General features: G+C 40.8%; 2 long non-coding RNA genes across 7 annotated transcripts; both read right to left on the bottom strand.

The window, feature by feature from the left end:
* Positions 1-549: 549 nt before the first annotated feature.
* LOC127919922 (uncharacterized) lies at positions 550-2,946 on the bottom strand. Of its 6 annotated transcripts, none has more exons than XR_008104538.1 (3): positions 2,905-2,946; positions 1,258-1,335; positions 550-586 (listed from the first exon to the last, which is right to left on the bottom strand). It is a non-coding gene; the product is annotated as an uncharacterized LOC127919922 (long non-coding RNA). The 6 variants fall into 6 exon arrangements; XR_008104536.1 differs by lacking the exon at positions 2,905-2,946 and adding an exon at positions 1,626-1,741; XR_008104534.1 differs by having other exon boundaries at positions 576-612.
* Positions 2,947-12,137: 9,191 nt separating this feature from the next.
* LOC127919921 (uncharacterized) lies at positions 12,138-14,275 on the bottom strand. Its single transcript, XR_008104532.1, has 4 exons — positions 13,991-14,275; positions 13,135-13,601; positions 12,260-12,428; positions 12,138-12,180 (listed from the first exon to the last, which is right to left on the bottom strand). It is a non-coding gene; the product is annotated as an uncharacterized LOC127919921 (long non-coding RNA).
* Positions 14,276-15,259: the final 984 nt, after the last annotated feature.

Genomic DNA, 15,259 nt, shown 5'->3' with positions numbered 1-15,259 from the left:
CATACCCGTCACAATAACCCCTGTTCATACCCTGTCACAATAACCCCTGTTCATACCCGTCACAATAACCTTCTGTTCATACCTGTCACAATAACCCCTGTTCATACCCATCACAATAACCTTCTGTTCATACCCATCACAATAACCTTCTGTTCATACCTGTCACAATAACCCCTGTTCATACCCGTCACAATAACCTTCTGTTCATACCTGTCACAATAACCTTCTGTTCATACCCCTGTCACAATAACCCCTGTTCATACCCATCACAATAACCTTCTGTTCATACCTGTCACAATAACCCCTGTTCATACCCATCACAATAACCTTCTGTTCATACCTGTCACAATAACCTTCTGTTCATACCTGTCACAATAACCTTCTGTTCATATCTGTCACAATAAGCTTCTGTTCATACCTGTCACAATAACCCCTGTTCATACCCATCACAATAACCTTCTGTTCATACCCGTCACAATAACCCCCTGTTCATACCCATCACAATAACCTTCTGTTCATACCTGTCACAATAACCTTCTGTTCATACCTGTCACAATAACCTTCTGTTCATACCCGTCACAATAACCTTCTGTTCATACCCGTCACAATAACCTTCTGTTCATACCCGTCACAATAACCTTCTGTTCATACCTGTCACAATAACCTTCTGTTCATACCTGTCACAATAACCTTCTGTTCAAACCCGTCACAATAACCTTCTGTTCATACCTGTCACAATAACCTTCTGTTCATACCTGTCACAATAACCTTCTGTTCATACCTGTCACAATAACCTTCTGTTCATACCTGTCACAATAACCTTCTGTTCATACCTGTCACAATAACCCCTGTTCATACCCCTGTCACAATAACCTCTGTTCATACCTGTCACAATAACCTTCTGTTCATACCTGTCACAATAACCTTCTGTTCATACCTGTCACAATAACCTTCTGTTCATACCTGTCACAATAAGCTTCTGTTCATACCTGTCACAATAACCTTCTGTTCATACCTGTCACAATAACCCCTGTTCATACCCTGTCACAATAACCCTCTGTTCATACCTGTCACAATAACCTTCTGTTCATACCTGTCACAATAACCTTCTGTTCATACCTGTCACAATAACCCCTGTTCATACCCGTCACAATAACCTTCTGTTCATACCTGTCACAATAACCCCTGTTCATGTTCACAATAACCTTCTGTTCATACCCGTCACAATAACCTTCTGTTCATACCCATCACAATAACCTTCTGTTCATACCCATCACAATAAGCTTCTGTTCATACCTGTCACAATAACCTTCTGTTCATACCCATCACAATAACCTTCTGTTCATACCCATCACAATAACCTTCTGTTCATACCTGTCACAATAACCTTCTGTTCATACCTGTCACAATAACCTTCTGTTCATACCTGTCACAATAACCCCCTGTTCATACCTGTCACAATAACCTTCTGTTCATACCCATCACAACAACCTTCTGTTCATACCCATCACAACAACCTTCTGTTCATACCTGTCACAATAACCTTCTGTTCATACCCATCACAATAACCTTCTGTTCATACCCCTGTCACAATAACCCTCTGTTCATACCCCCGTCACAATAACCTTCTGTTCATACCTGTCACAATAACCCCCTGTTCATACCCGTCACAATAACCTTCTGTTCATACCCCTGTCACAATAACCTTCTGTTCATACCTGTCACAATAACCTTCTGTTCAAACCCGTCACAATAACCCCCTGTTCATACCCATCACAATAACCTTCTGTTCATACCCCTGTCACAATAACCTTCTGTTCATACCTGTCACAATAACCTTCTGTTCATACCTGTCACAATAACCTTCTGTTCATACCTGTCACAATAACCTTCTGTTCATACCCGTCACAATAACCTTCTGTTCAAACCCGTCACAATAACCTTCTGTTCATACCTGTCACAATAACCTTCTGTTCATACCTGTCACAATAACCTTCTGTTCATACCTGTCACAATAACCTTCTGTTCATACCCGTCACAATAACCTTCTGTTCATACCTGTCACAATAACCTTCTGTTCATACCTGTCACAATAACCTTCTGTTCATACCCCCGTCACAATAACCCCCTGTTCATACCCATCACAATAACCTTCTGTTCATACCTGTCACAATAACCCTCTGTTCATACCCATCACAATAACCTTCTGTTCATACCTGTCACAATAACCTTCTGTTCATACCTGTCACAATAACCTTCTGTTCATACCTGTCACAATAACCTTCTGTTCATACCTGTCACAATAACCTTCTGTTCATACCTGTCACAATAACCTTCTGTTCATACCTGTCACAATAACCTTCTGTTCATACCTGTCACAATAACCTTCTGTTCATACCCATCACAATAACCTTCTGTTCATACCCATCACAATAACCTTCTGTTCATACCAGTCACAATAACCTTCTGTTCATACCAGTCACAATAACCTTCTGTTCATACCTGTCACAATAACCTTCTGTTCAAACCTGTCACAATAACCTTCTGTTCATACCTGTCACAATAACCTTCTGTTCATACCAGTCACAATAACCTTCTGTTCATACCTGTCACAATAACCTTCTGTTCAAACCTGTCACAATAACCTTCTGTTCATACCTGTCACAATAACCTTCTGTTCATACCTGTCACAATAACCTTCTGTTCATATCTGTCACAATAACCTTCTGTTCATACCTGTCACAATAACCTTCTGTTCATACCTGTCACAATAACCCCTGTTCATACCCTGTCACAATAACCCCCTGTTCATACCCGTCACAATAACCTTCTGTTCATACCTGTCACAATAACCCCTGTTCATACCCATCACAATAACCTTCTGTTCATACCCATCACAATAACCTTCTGTTCATACCTGTCACAATAACCCCCTGTTCATACCCGTCACAATAACCTTCTGTTCATACCTGTCACAATAACCTTCTGTTCATACCCTGTCACAATAACCCCTGTTCATACCCATCACAATAACCTTCTGTTCATACCTGTCACAATAACCCCCTGTTCATACCCATCACAATAACCTTCTGTTCATACCCGTCACAATAACCTTCTGTTCATACCTGTCACAATAACCTTCTGTTCATATCTGTCACAATAACCTTCTGTTCATACCTGTCACAATAACCTTCTGTTCATACCCATCACAATAACCTTCTGTTCATACCTGTCACAATAACCCTGTTCATACCCATCACAATAACCTTCTGTTCATACCTGTCACAATAACCTTCTGTTCATACCTGTCACAATAACCTTCTGTTCATACCTGTTCCTTCTGTTCATACCTGTCACAATAACCTTCTGTTCATACCAGTCACAATAACCTTCTGTTCATACCAGTCACAATAACCTTCTGTTCATACCTGTCACAATAACCTTCTGTTCAAACCTGTCACAATAACCTTCTGTTCATACCTGTCACAATAACCTTCTGTTCATACCTGTCACAATAACCTTCTGTTCATACCTGTCACAATAACCTTCTGTTCATACCTGTCACAATAACCTTCTGTTCATACCTAACCCCCTGTTCATACAATAACCTTCTGTTCATACCTGTCACAATAACCTTCTGTTCATACCTGTCACAATAACCTTCTGTTCATACCTGTCACAATAACCTTCTGTTCATACCTGTCACAATAACCTTCTGTTCATACCTGTCACAATAACCTTCTGTTCATACCTGTCACAATAACCCCCTGTTCATACCTGTCTAACCCTCTGTTCATACCTGTCACAATGTTCTGTTCATACCTGTCACAATAACCTTCTGTTCATACCTGTCACAATAACCTTCTGTTCATACCCTGTCACAATAACCTTCTGTTCATACCTGTCACAATAACCTTCTGTTCATACCTGTCACAATAACCTTCTGTTCATACACAATAACCTTCTGTTCATACCTGTCACAATAACCTTCTGTTCATACCTGTCACAATAACCTTCTGTTCATACCTGTCACAATAACCTTCTGTTCATACCCTGTCACAATAACCTTCTGTTCATACCTGTCACAATAACCTTCTGTTCATACCTGTCACAATAACCTTCTGTTCATACCTGTCACAATAACCTTCTGTTCATACCCATCACAATAACCTTCTGTTCATACCTGTCACAATAACCTTCTGTTCATACCCCTGTCACAATAACCTTCTGTTCATACCTGTCACAATAACCTTCTGTTCATACCTGTCACAATAACCTTCTGTTCATACCTGTCACAATAACCTTCTGTTCATACCTGTCACAATAACCTTCTGTTCATACCTGTCACAATAACCTTCTGTTCATACCTGTCACAATAACCTTCTGTTCATACCCATCACAATAACCTTCTGTTCATACCTGTCACAATAACCTTCTGTTCATACCCGTCACAATAACCTTCTGTTCATACCTGTCACAATAACCCTCTGTTCATACCCACGTCACAATAACCTTCTGTTCATACCTGTCACAATAACCTTCTGTTCATACCCATCACAATAACCTTCTGTTCATACCTGTCACAATAACCTTCTGTTCATACCCATCACAATAACCTTCTGTTCATACCCAACAATAACCTTCTGTTCATACCCATCACAATAACCTTCTGTTCATACCTGTCACAATAACCTTCTGTTCATACCCATCACAATAACCTTCTGTTCATACCTGTCACAATAACCTTCTGTTCATACCTGTCACAATAACCTTCTGTTCATACCCCTGTCACAATAACCTTCTGTTCATACCTGTCACAATAACCTTCTGTTCATACCCGTCACAATAACCTTCTGTTCAAACCCGTCACAATAACCTTCTGTTCATACCCCTGTCACAATAACCTTCTGTTCATACCTGTCACAATAACCTTCTGTTCATACCCGTCACAATAACCTTCTGTTCAAACCCGTCACAATAACCTTCTGTTCATACCTGTCACAATAACCTTCTGTTCATACCTGTCACAATAACCTTCTGTTCATACCTGTCACAATAACCTTCTGTTCATACCCGTCACAATAACCTTCTGTTCATACCTGTCACAATAACCTTCTGTTCATACCTGTCACAATAACCTTCTGTTCATACCTGTCACAATAACCTTCTGTTCATACCCATCACAATAACCTTCTGTTCATACCTGTCACAATAACCTTCTGTTCATACCTGTCACAATAACCTTCTGTTCATACAATAACCTTCTGTCATACCTGTCACAATAACCTTCTGTTCATACCTGTCACAATAACCTTCTGTTCATACCTGTCACAATAACCTTCTGTTCATACCTGTCACAATAACCTTCTGTTCATACCTGTCACAATAACCTTCTGTTCATACCTGTCACAATAACCTTCTGTTCATGTCACAATAACCTTCTGTTCATACCCATCACAATAACCTTCTGTTCATACCCATCACAATAACCTTCTGTTCATACCTGTCACAATAACCTTCTGTTCATACCTGTCACAATAACCTTCTGTTCATACCTGTCACAATAACCTTCTGTTCATACCTGTCACAATAACCTTCTGTTCATACCTGTCACAATAACCTTCTGTTCATACCAGTCACAATAACCTTCTGTTCATACCTGTCACAATAACCTTCTGTTCAAACCTGTCACAATAACCTTCTGTTCATAACCTTCTGTCACAATAACCTTCTGTTCATACCTGTCACAATAACCTTCTGTTCATACCTGTCACAATAACCTTCTGTTCATACCTGTCACAATAACCTTCTGTTCATACCCGTCACAATAACCTTCTGTTCATACCTGTCACAATAACCTTCTGTTCATACCCATCACAATAACCTTCTGTTCATACCTGTCACAATAACCTTCTGTTCATACCCATCACAATAACCTTCTGTTCATACCCATCACAATAACCTTCTGTTCATACCTGTCACAATAACCTTCTGTTCATACCCGTCACAATAACCTTCTGTTCATACCTGTCACAATAACCTTCTGTTCATACCCACAATAACCTTCTGTCACAATAACCTTCTGTTCATACCCATCACAATAACCTTCTGTTCATACCTGTCACAATAACCTTCTGTTCATACCCATCACAATAACCTTCTGTTCATACCCATCACAATAACCTTCTGTTCATACCTGTCACAATAACCTTCTGTTCATGTTCAATACCTTCTGTTCATACCTGTCACAATAACCTTCTGTTCATACCTGTCACAATAACCTTCTGTTCATACCTGTCACAATAACCTTCTGTTCATACCTGTCACAATAACCTTCTGTTCATACCTGTCACAATAACCTTCTGTTCATACCTGTCACAATAACCTTCTGTTCATACCTGTCACAATAACCTTCTGTTCATACCTGTCACAATAACCTTCTGTTCATACCTGTCACAATAACCTTCTGTTCATACCTGTCACAATAACCTTCTGTTCATACCTGTCACAATAACCTTCTGTTCAAACCCGTCACAATAACCTTCTGTTCATACCTGTCACAATAACCTTCTGTTCATACCTGTCACAATAACCTTCTGTTCATACCTGTCACAATAACCTTCTGTTCATACCTGTCACAATAACCTTCTGTTCATACCTGTCACAATAACCTTCTGTTCATACCCGTCACAATAACCTTCTGTTCATACCTGTCACAATAACCTTCTGTTCATACCCCTGTCACAATAACCTTCTGTTCATACCTGTCACAATAACCTTCTGTTCATACCTGTCACAATAACCTTCTGTTCATACCTGTCACAATAACCTTCTGTTCATACCCATCACAATAACCTTCTGTTCATACCTGTCACAATAACCTTCTGTTCATACCTGTCACAATAACCTTCTGTTCATACCTGTCACAATAACCTTCTGTTCATACCCGTCACAATAACCTTCTGTTCTCTTCATACCCATCACAATAACCTTCTGTTCAAACCAGTCACAATAACCTTCTGTTCATACCTGTCACAATAACCTTCTGTTCATACCTGTCACAATAACCTTCTGTTCATACCCATCACAATAACCTTCTGTTCATACCTGTCACAATAACCTTCTGTTCATACCTGTCACAATAACCTTCTGTTCATACCTGTCACAATAACCTTCTGTTCATACCTGTCACAATAACCTTCTGTTCATACCCCCGTCACAATAACCCCCTGTTCATACCCATCACAATAACCTTCTGTTCATACCTGTCACAATAACCTTCTGTTCATACCTGTCACAATAACCTTCTGTTCATACCCATCACAATAACCTTCTGTTCATACCTGTCACAATAACCTTCTGTTCATACCTGTCACAATAACCTTCTGTTCATACCTGTCACAATAACCTTCTGTTCATACCTGTCACAATAACCTTCTGTTCATACCTGTCACAATAACCTTCTGTTCATACCTGTCACAATAACCTTCTGTTCATACCTGTCACAATAACCTTCTGTTCATACACAATAACCTCTGTTCATACCTGTCACAATAACCTTCTGTTCATACCCATCACAATAACCTTCTGTTCATACCTGTCACAATAACCTTCTGTTCATACCTGTCACAATAACCTTCTGTTCATACCTGTCACAATAACCTTCTGTTCATACCTGTCACAATAACCTTCTGTTCATACCTGTCACAATAACCTTCTGTTCATACCAGTCACAATAACCTTCATGTTCATACCCTTCTGTCACAATAACCTTCTGTTCATACCTGTCACAATAACCTTCTGTTCATACCTGTCACAATAACCTTCTGTTCATACCTGTCACAATAACCTTCTGTTCATACCTGTCACAATAACCTTCTGTTCATACCTGTCACAATAACCTTCTGTTCATACCTGTCACAATAACCTTCTGTTCATACCTGTCACAATAACCTTCTGTTCATACCTGTCACAATAACCTTCTGTTCATACCTGTCACAATAACCTTCTGTTCATACCCATCACAATAACCTTCTGTTCATACCCTGTCCAATAACCTTCTGTTCATACCTGTCTGTTCATACCCGTCACAATAACCTTCTGTTCATACCCCTGTCACAATAACCTTCTGTTCATACCTGTCACAATAACCTTCTGTTCATACCTGTCACAATAACCTTCTGTTCATACCCGTCACAATAACCTTCTGTTCATACCTGTCACAATAACCTTCTGTTCATACCTGTCACAATAACCTTCTGTTCATACCTGTCACAATAACCTTCTGTTCATACCTGTCACAATAACCTTCTGTTCATACCTGTCACAATAACCTTCTGTTCAACCTTCTGTTCATACCTGTCACAATAACCTTCTGTTCATACCTGTCACAATAACCTTCTGTTCATACCTGTCACAATAACCTTCTGTTCATACCTGTCACAATAACCTTCTGTTCATACCTGTCACAATAACCTTCTGTTCATACCTGTCACAATAACCTTCTGTTCATACCTGTCACAATAACCTTCTGTTCATACCTGTCACAATAACCTTCTGTTCATACCTGTCACAATAACCTTCTGTTCATACCTGTCACAATAACCTTCTGTTCATACCCGTCACAATAACCTTCTGTTCATACCTGTCACAATAACCTTCTGTTCATACCTGTCACAATAACCTTCTGTTCATACCTGTCACAATAACCTTCTGTTCATACCTGTCACAATAACCTTCTGTTCATACCTGTCACAATAACCTTCTGTTCATACCTGTCACAATAACCTTCTGTTCATACCCATCACAATAACCTTCTGTTCATACCTGTCACAATAACCTTCTGTTCATACCTGTCACAATAACCTTCTGTTCATACCTGTCACAATAATACCTTCACAATAACCTTCTGTTCAAACCCGTCACAATAACCTTCTGTTCATACCTGTCACAATAACCTTCTGTTCATACCTGTCACAATAACCTTCTGTTCATACCTGTCACAATAACCTTCTGTTCATACCTGTCACAATAACCTTCTGTTCATACCTGTCACAATAACCTTCTGTTCATACCTGTCACAATAACCCCCTGTTCATACCTGTCACAATAACCCTGTTCATACCCATCACAATAACCTTCTGTTCATACCTGTCACAATAACCCCCTGTTCATACCTGTCACAATAACCTTCTGTTCATACCTGTCACAATAACCTTCTGTTCATACCCGTCACAATAACCTTCTGTTCATACCTGTCACAATAACCTTCTGTTCATACCTGTCACAATAACCTTCTGTTCATACCTGTCACAATAACCTTCTGTTCATACCCGTCACAATAACCTTCTGTTCATACCTGTCACAATAACCCCCTGTTCATACCCATCACAATAACCTTCTGTTCATACCTGTCACAATAACCTTCTGTTCATACCCGTCACAATAACCTTCTGTTCATACCTGTCACAATAACCCTCTGTTCATACCCGTCACAATAACCTTCTGTTCATACCTGTCACAATAACCTTCTGTTCATACCTGTCACAATAACCCCCTGTTCATACCCGTCACAATAACCTTCTGTTCATACCCGTCACAATAACCTTCTGTTCATACCCATCACAATAACCTTCTGTTCATACCTGTCACAATAACCTTCTGTTCATACCCGTCACAATAACCTTCTGTTCATACCCGTCACAATAACCTTCTGTTCATACCTGTCACAATAACCTTCTGTTCATACCTGTCACAATAACCTTCTGTTCATACCCCCGTCACAATAACCCCCTGTTCATACCCATCACAATAACCTTCTGTTCATACCTGTCACAATAACCTTCTGTTCATACCCATCACAATAACCTTCTGTTCATACCTGTCACAATAACCTTCTGTTCATACCTGTCACAATAACCTTCTGTTCATACCTGTCACAATAACCTTCTGTTCATACCCCCGTCACAATAACCCCCTGTTCATACCCCCGTCACAATAACCTTCTGTTCAAACCTGTCACAATAATACCCTGTTCATACCCCTGTCACAATAACCCCTGTTCATACCCCTGTCACAATAACCTTCTGTTCATACCTGTCACAATAACCTTCTGTTCAAACCCGTCACAATAACCTTCTGTTCATACCTGTCACAATAACCTTCTGTTCATACCCGTCACAATAACCCCCTGTTCATACCCCTGTCACAATAACCCTCTGTTCATACCTGTCACAATAACCTTCTGTTCATACCCCTGTCACAATAACCTTCTGTTCAAACCTGTCACAATAACCCCTGTTCATACCCCTGTCACAATAACCCCTGTTCATACCCTGTCACAATAACCCCCTGTTCATACCCCTGTCACAATAACCCCCTGTTCATACCCCCGTCACAATAACCTTCTGTTCAAACCCGTCACAATAACCTTCTGTTCATACCTGTCACAATAACCTTCTGTTCATACCTGTCACAATAACCTTCTGTTCATACCCGTCACAATAACCTTCTGTTCATACCTGTCACAATAACCTTCTGTTCATACCCGTCACAATAACCTTCTGTTCATACCTGTCACAATAACCTTCTGTTCATACCTGTCACAATAACCTTCTGTTCATACCTGTCACAATAACCTTCTGTTCATACCTGTCACAATAACCTTCTGTTCATACCCGTCACAATAACCTTCTGTTCATACCTGTCACAATAACCCCCTGTTCATACCTGTCACAATAACCTTCTGTTCATACCCATCACAACAACCTTCTGTTCATACCTGTCACAATAACCTTCTGTTCATACCCATCACAATAACCTTCTGTTCATACCCCTGTCACAATAACCCTCTGTTCATACCCCCGTCACAATAACCTTCTGTTCATACCTGTCACAATAACCCCCTGTTCATACCCGTCACAATAACCTTCTGTTCATACCCGTCACAATAACCTTCTGTTCATACCCGTCACAATAACCTTCTGTTCATACCTGTCACAATAACCCCCTGTTCATACCCGTCACAATAACCTTCTGTTCATACCCATCACAATAACCTTCTGTTCATACCCGTCACAATAACCTTCTGTTCATACCCATCACAATAACCTTCTGTTCATACCCGTCACAATAACCTTCTGTTCATACCCATCACAATAACCTTCTGTTCATACCCGTCACAATAACCTTCTGTTCATACCTGTCACAATAACCTTCTGTTCATACCTGTCACAATAACCCTCTGTTCATACCTGTCACAATAACCTTCTGTTCAAACCCGTCACAATAACCTTCTGTTCATACCTGTCACAATAACCTTCTGTTCATACCTGTCACAATAACCTTCTGTTCAAACCCGTGACAATAACCTTCTGTTCATACCCCTGTCACAATAACCCTCTGTTCATACCTGTCACAATAACCTTCTGTTCATACCCCTGTCACAATAACCTTCTGTTCATACCCCTGTCACAATAACCTTCTGTTCATACCCCTGTCACAATAACCTTCTGTTCATACCCGTCACAATAACCTTCTGTTCATACCCCTGTCACAATAACCTTCTGTTCATACCCCTGTCACAATAACCCTCTGTTCATACCTGTCACAATAACCTTCTGTTCATACCCCTGTCACAATAACCTTCTGTTCATACCCCGTCACAATAACCCCCTGTTCATACCCGTCACAATAACCCCCTGTTCATACCCGCCACACTATAACCTTCTGTTCATACCACGTCACAATAACCCCCTGTTCATACCCCTGTCACAATAACCTTCTGTTCATACCCCGTCACAATAACCCCCTGTTAATACCCATCACAATAACCTTCTGTTCATACCTGTCACAATAACCCCCTGTTCATACCCCTGTCACAATAACCCTCTGTTCATACCCCCGTCACAATAACCTTCTGTTCATACCCCCGTCACAATAACCTTCTGTTCATACCCGTCACAATAACTTTCTGTTCATACCTGTCACAATAACCCCCTGTTCATACCCCTGTCACAATAACCTTCTGTTCATACCCCGTCACAATAACCCCCTGTTCATACCCCTGTCACTCGCAATAACCTTCTGTTCATACCCCTGTCACAATAACCTTCTGTTCATACCCCTGTCACAATAACCCCCTGTTCATACCCCTGTCACAATAACCCCCTGTTCATACCCCTTCACAATAACCCCCTGTTCATACCCCCGTCACAATAACCTTCTGTTCAAACCCGTCACAATAACCTTCTGTTCATACCTGTCACAATAACCTTCTGTTCATACCTGTCACAATAACCTTCTGTTCAAACCCGTCACAATAACCTTCTGTTCATACCTGTCACAATAACCTTCTGTTCAAACCCGTCACAATAACCTTCTGTTCATACCTGTCACAATAACCTTCTGTTCATACCTGTCACAATAACCTTCTGTTCAAACCTGTCACAATAACCTTCTGTTCATACCTGTCACAATAACCTTCTGTTCATACCTGTCACAATAACCTTCTGTTCAAACCTGTCACAATAACCCCTGTTCATACCCATCACAATAACCCCCTGTTCATACCCATCACAATAACCTTATGTTCATACCCGTCACAATAACCTTCTGTTCAAACCTGTCACAATAACCCCTGTTCATACCCCTGTCACAATAACCCCCTGTTCATACCCCTGTCACAATAACCCCCTGTTCATACCCATCACAATAACCTTATTTTCATACCCGTCACAATAACCTTATTTTCATACCCGTCACAATAACCTTCTGTTCATACCCATCACAATAACCTTCTGTTCATACCTGTCACAATAACCTTCTGTTCATACCTGTCACAATAACCTTCTGTTCAAACCCGTCACAATAACCTTCTGTTCAAACCCGTCACAATAACCTTCTGTTCATACCCCTGTCACAATAACCTTCTGTTCATACCTGTCACAATAACCTTCTGTTCATACCTGTCACAATAACCTTCTGTTCATACCTGTCACAATAACCTTCTGTTCAAACCCGTCACAATAACCTTCTGTTCAAACCCGTCACAATAACCTTCTGTTCAAACCCGTCACAATAACCTTCTGTTCATACCTGTCACAATAACCTTCTGTTCATACCTGTCACAATAACCTTCTGTTCATACCTGTCACAATAACCTTCTGTTCATACCTGTCACAATAACCTTCTGTTCATACCTGTCACAATAACCTTCTGTTCATACCTGTCACAATAACCTTCTGTTCATACCTGTCACAATAACCCCCTGTTCATACCTGTCACAATAACCTTCTGTTCATACCTGTCACAATAACCCCCTGTTCATACCTGTCACAATAACCCCTGTTCATACCTGTCACAATAACCCCCTGTTCATACCGGTCACAATAACCTTCTGTTCATACCTGTCACAATAACCTTCTGTTCATACCTGTCACAATAACCTTCTGTTCATACCTGTCACAATAACCTTCTGTTCAAACCTGTCACAATAACCCCCTGTTCATACCCATCACAATAACCTTCTGTTCAAACCCGTCACAATAACCTTCTGTTCATACCCATCACAATAACCTTATGTTCATACCCATCACAATAACCTTATGTTCATACCTGTCACAATAACCTTCTGTTCAAACCCGTCACAATAACCTTCTGTTCATACCTGTCACAATAACCTTCTGTTTATACCTGTCACAATAACCTTCTGTTCATACCTGTCACAATAACCTTCTGTTCATACCTGTCACAATAACCTTCTGTTCAAACCTGTCACAATAACCCCTGTTCATACCCATCACAATAACCTTCTGTTCAAACCCGTCACAATAACCTTCTGTTCATACCTGTCACAATAACCTTCTGTTCAAACCCGTCACAATAACCTTCTGTTCATACCTGTCACAATAACCTTCTGTTCATACCTGTCACAATAACCTTCTGTTCATACCTGTCACAATAACCTTCTGTTCATACCTGTCACAATAACCTTCTGTTCAAACCTGTCACAATAACCCCCTGTTCATACCCATCACAATAACCTTCTGTTCAAACCCGTCACAATAACCTTCTGTTCATACCCATCACAATAACCTTCTGCTCATACCCATCACAATAACCTTATGTTCATACCCCTGTCACAATAACCTTCTGTTCATACCTGTCACAATAACCTTCTGTTCATACCTGTCACAATAACCTTCTGTTCATACCCGTCACAATAACCTTCTGTTCATACCCCTGTCACAATAACCTTCTGTTCAAACCTGTCACAATAACCCCTGTTCATACCCCTGTCACAATAACCCTCTGTTCATACCCCTGTCACAATAACCCCTGTTCATACCCATCACAATAACCTTATGTTCATACCCGTCACAATAACCTTCTGTTCATACCCATCACAATAACCTTCTGTTCATACCCCTGTCACAATAACCTTCTGTTCATACCCCTGTCACAATAACCTTCTGTTCATACCCGTCACAATAACCTTCTGTTCATACCCCTGTCACAATAACCTTCTGTTCATAGCCCTGTCACAATAACCCCCTGTTCATACCCGTCACAATAACCTTCTGTTCATAGCCCTGTCACAATAACCCCCTGTTCATACCCCTGTCACAATAACCTTCTGTTCATACCCCGTCACAATAACCCCCTGTTCATACCCCTGTCACAATAACCTTCTGTTCATACCCCGTCACAATAACCCCCTGTTCATACCCGTCACAATAACCCCCTGTTCATACCCGCCACACTATAACCTTCTGTTCATACCCCGTCACAATAACCCCCTGTTCATACCCCTGTCACAATAACCTTCTGTTCATACCCCTGTCACAATAACCTTCTGTTCATACCCCTCACAATAACCTTCTGTTCATACCTGTCACAATAACCTTCTGTTCATACCCCTGTCACAATAACCCCCTGTTCATACCCCTGTCACAATAACCCTCTGTTCATACCCCTGTCACAATAACCTTCTGTTCATACCCCTGTCACAATAACCTTCTGTTCATACCCCTGTCACAATAACCCCCTGTTCATACCCCTGTCACAATAACCCCTGTTCATACCCCTGTCACAATAACCCCCTGTTCATACCCCCGTCACAATAACCCCCTGTTCATACCCCCGTCACAATAACCCCCTGTTCATACCCCCGTCACAATAACCCCCTGTTCATACCCCCGTCACAATAACCCCCTGTTCATACCCCCGTCACAATAACCCCCTGTTCATGGTGCCAATA

Source organism: Oncorhynchus keta, unplaced genomic scaffold, assembly GCF_023373465.1.
Source record: "Oncorhynchus keta strain PuntledgeMale-10-30-2019 unplaced genomic scaffold, Oket_V2 Un_contig_17873_pilon_pilon, whole genome shotgun sequence".
NCBI lineage: Eukaryota > Metazoa > Chordata > Actinopteri > Salmoniformes > Salmonidae > Oncorhynchus > Oncorhynchus keta.
Note: the sequence above shows the minus strand (reverse complement) of the source record. Positions and strands in the feature narration are given on the sequence as shown.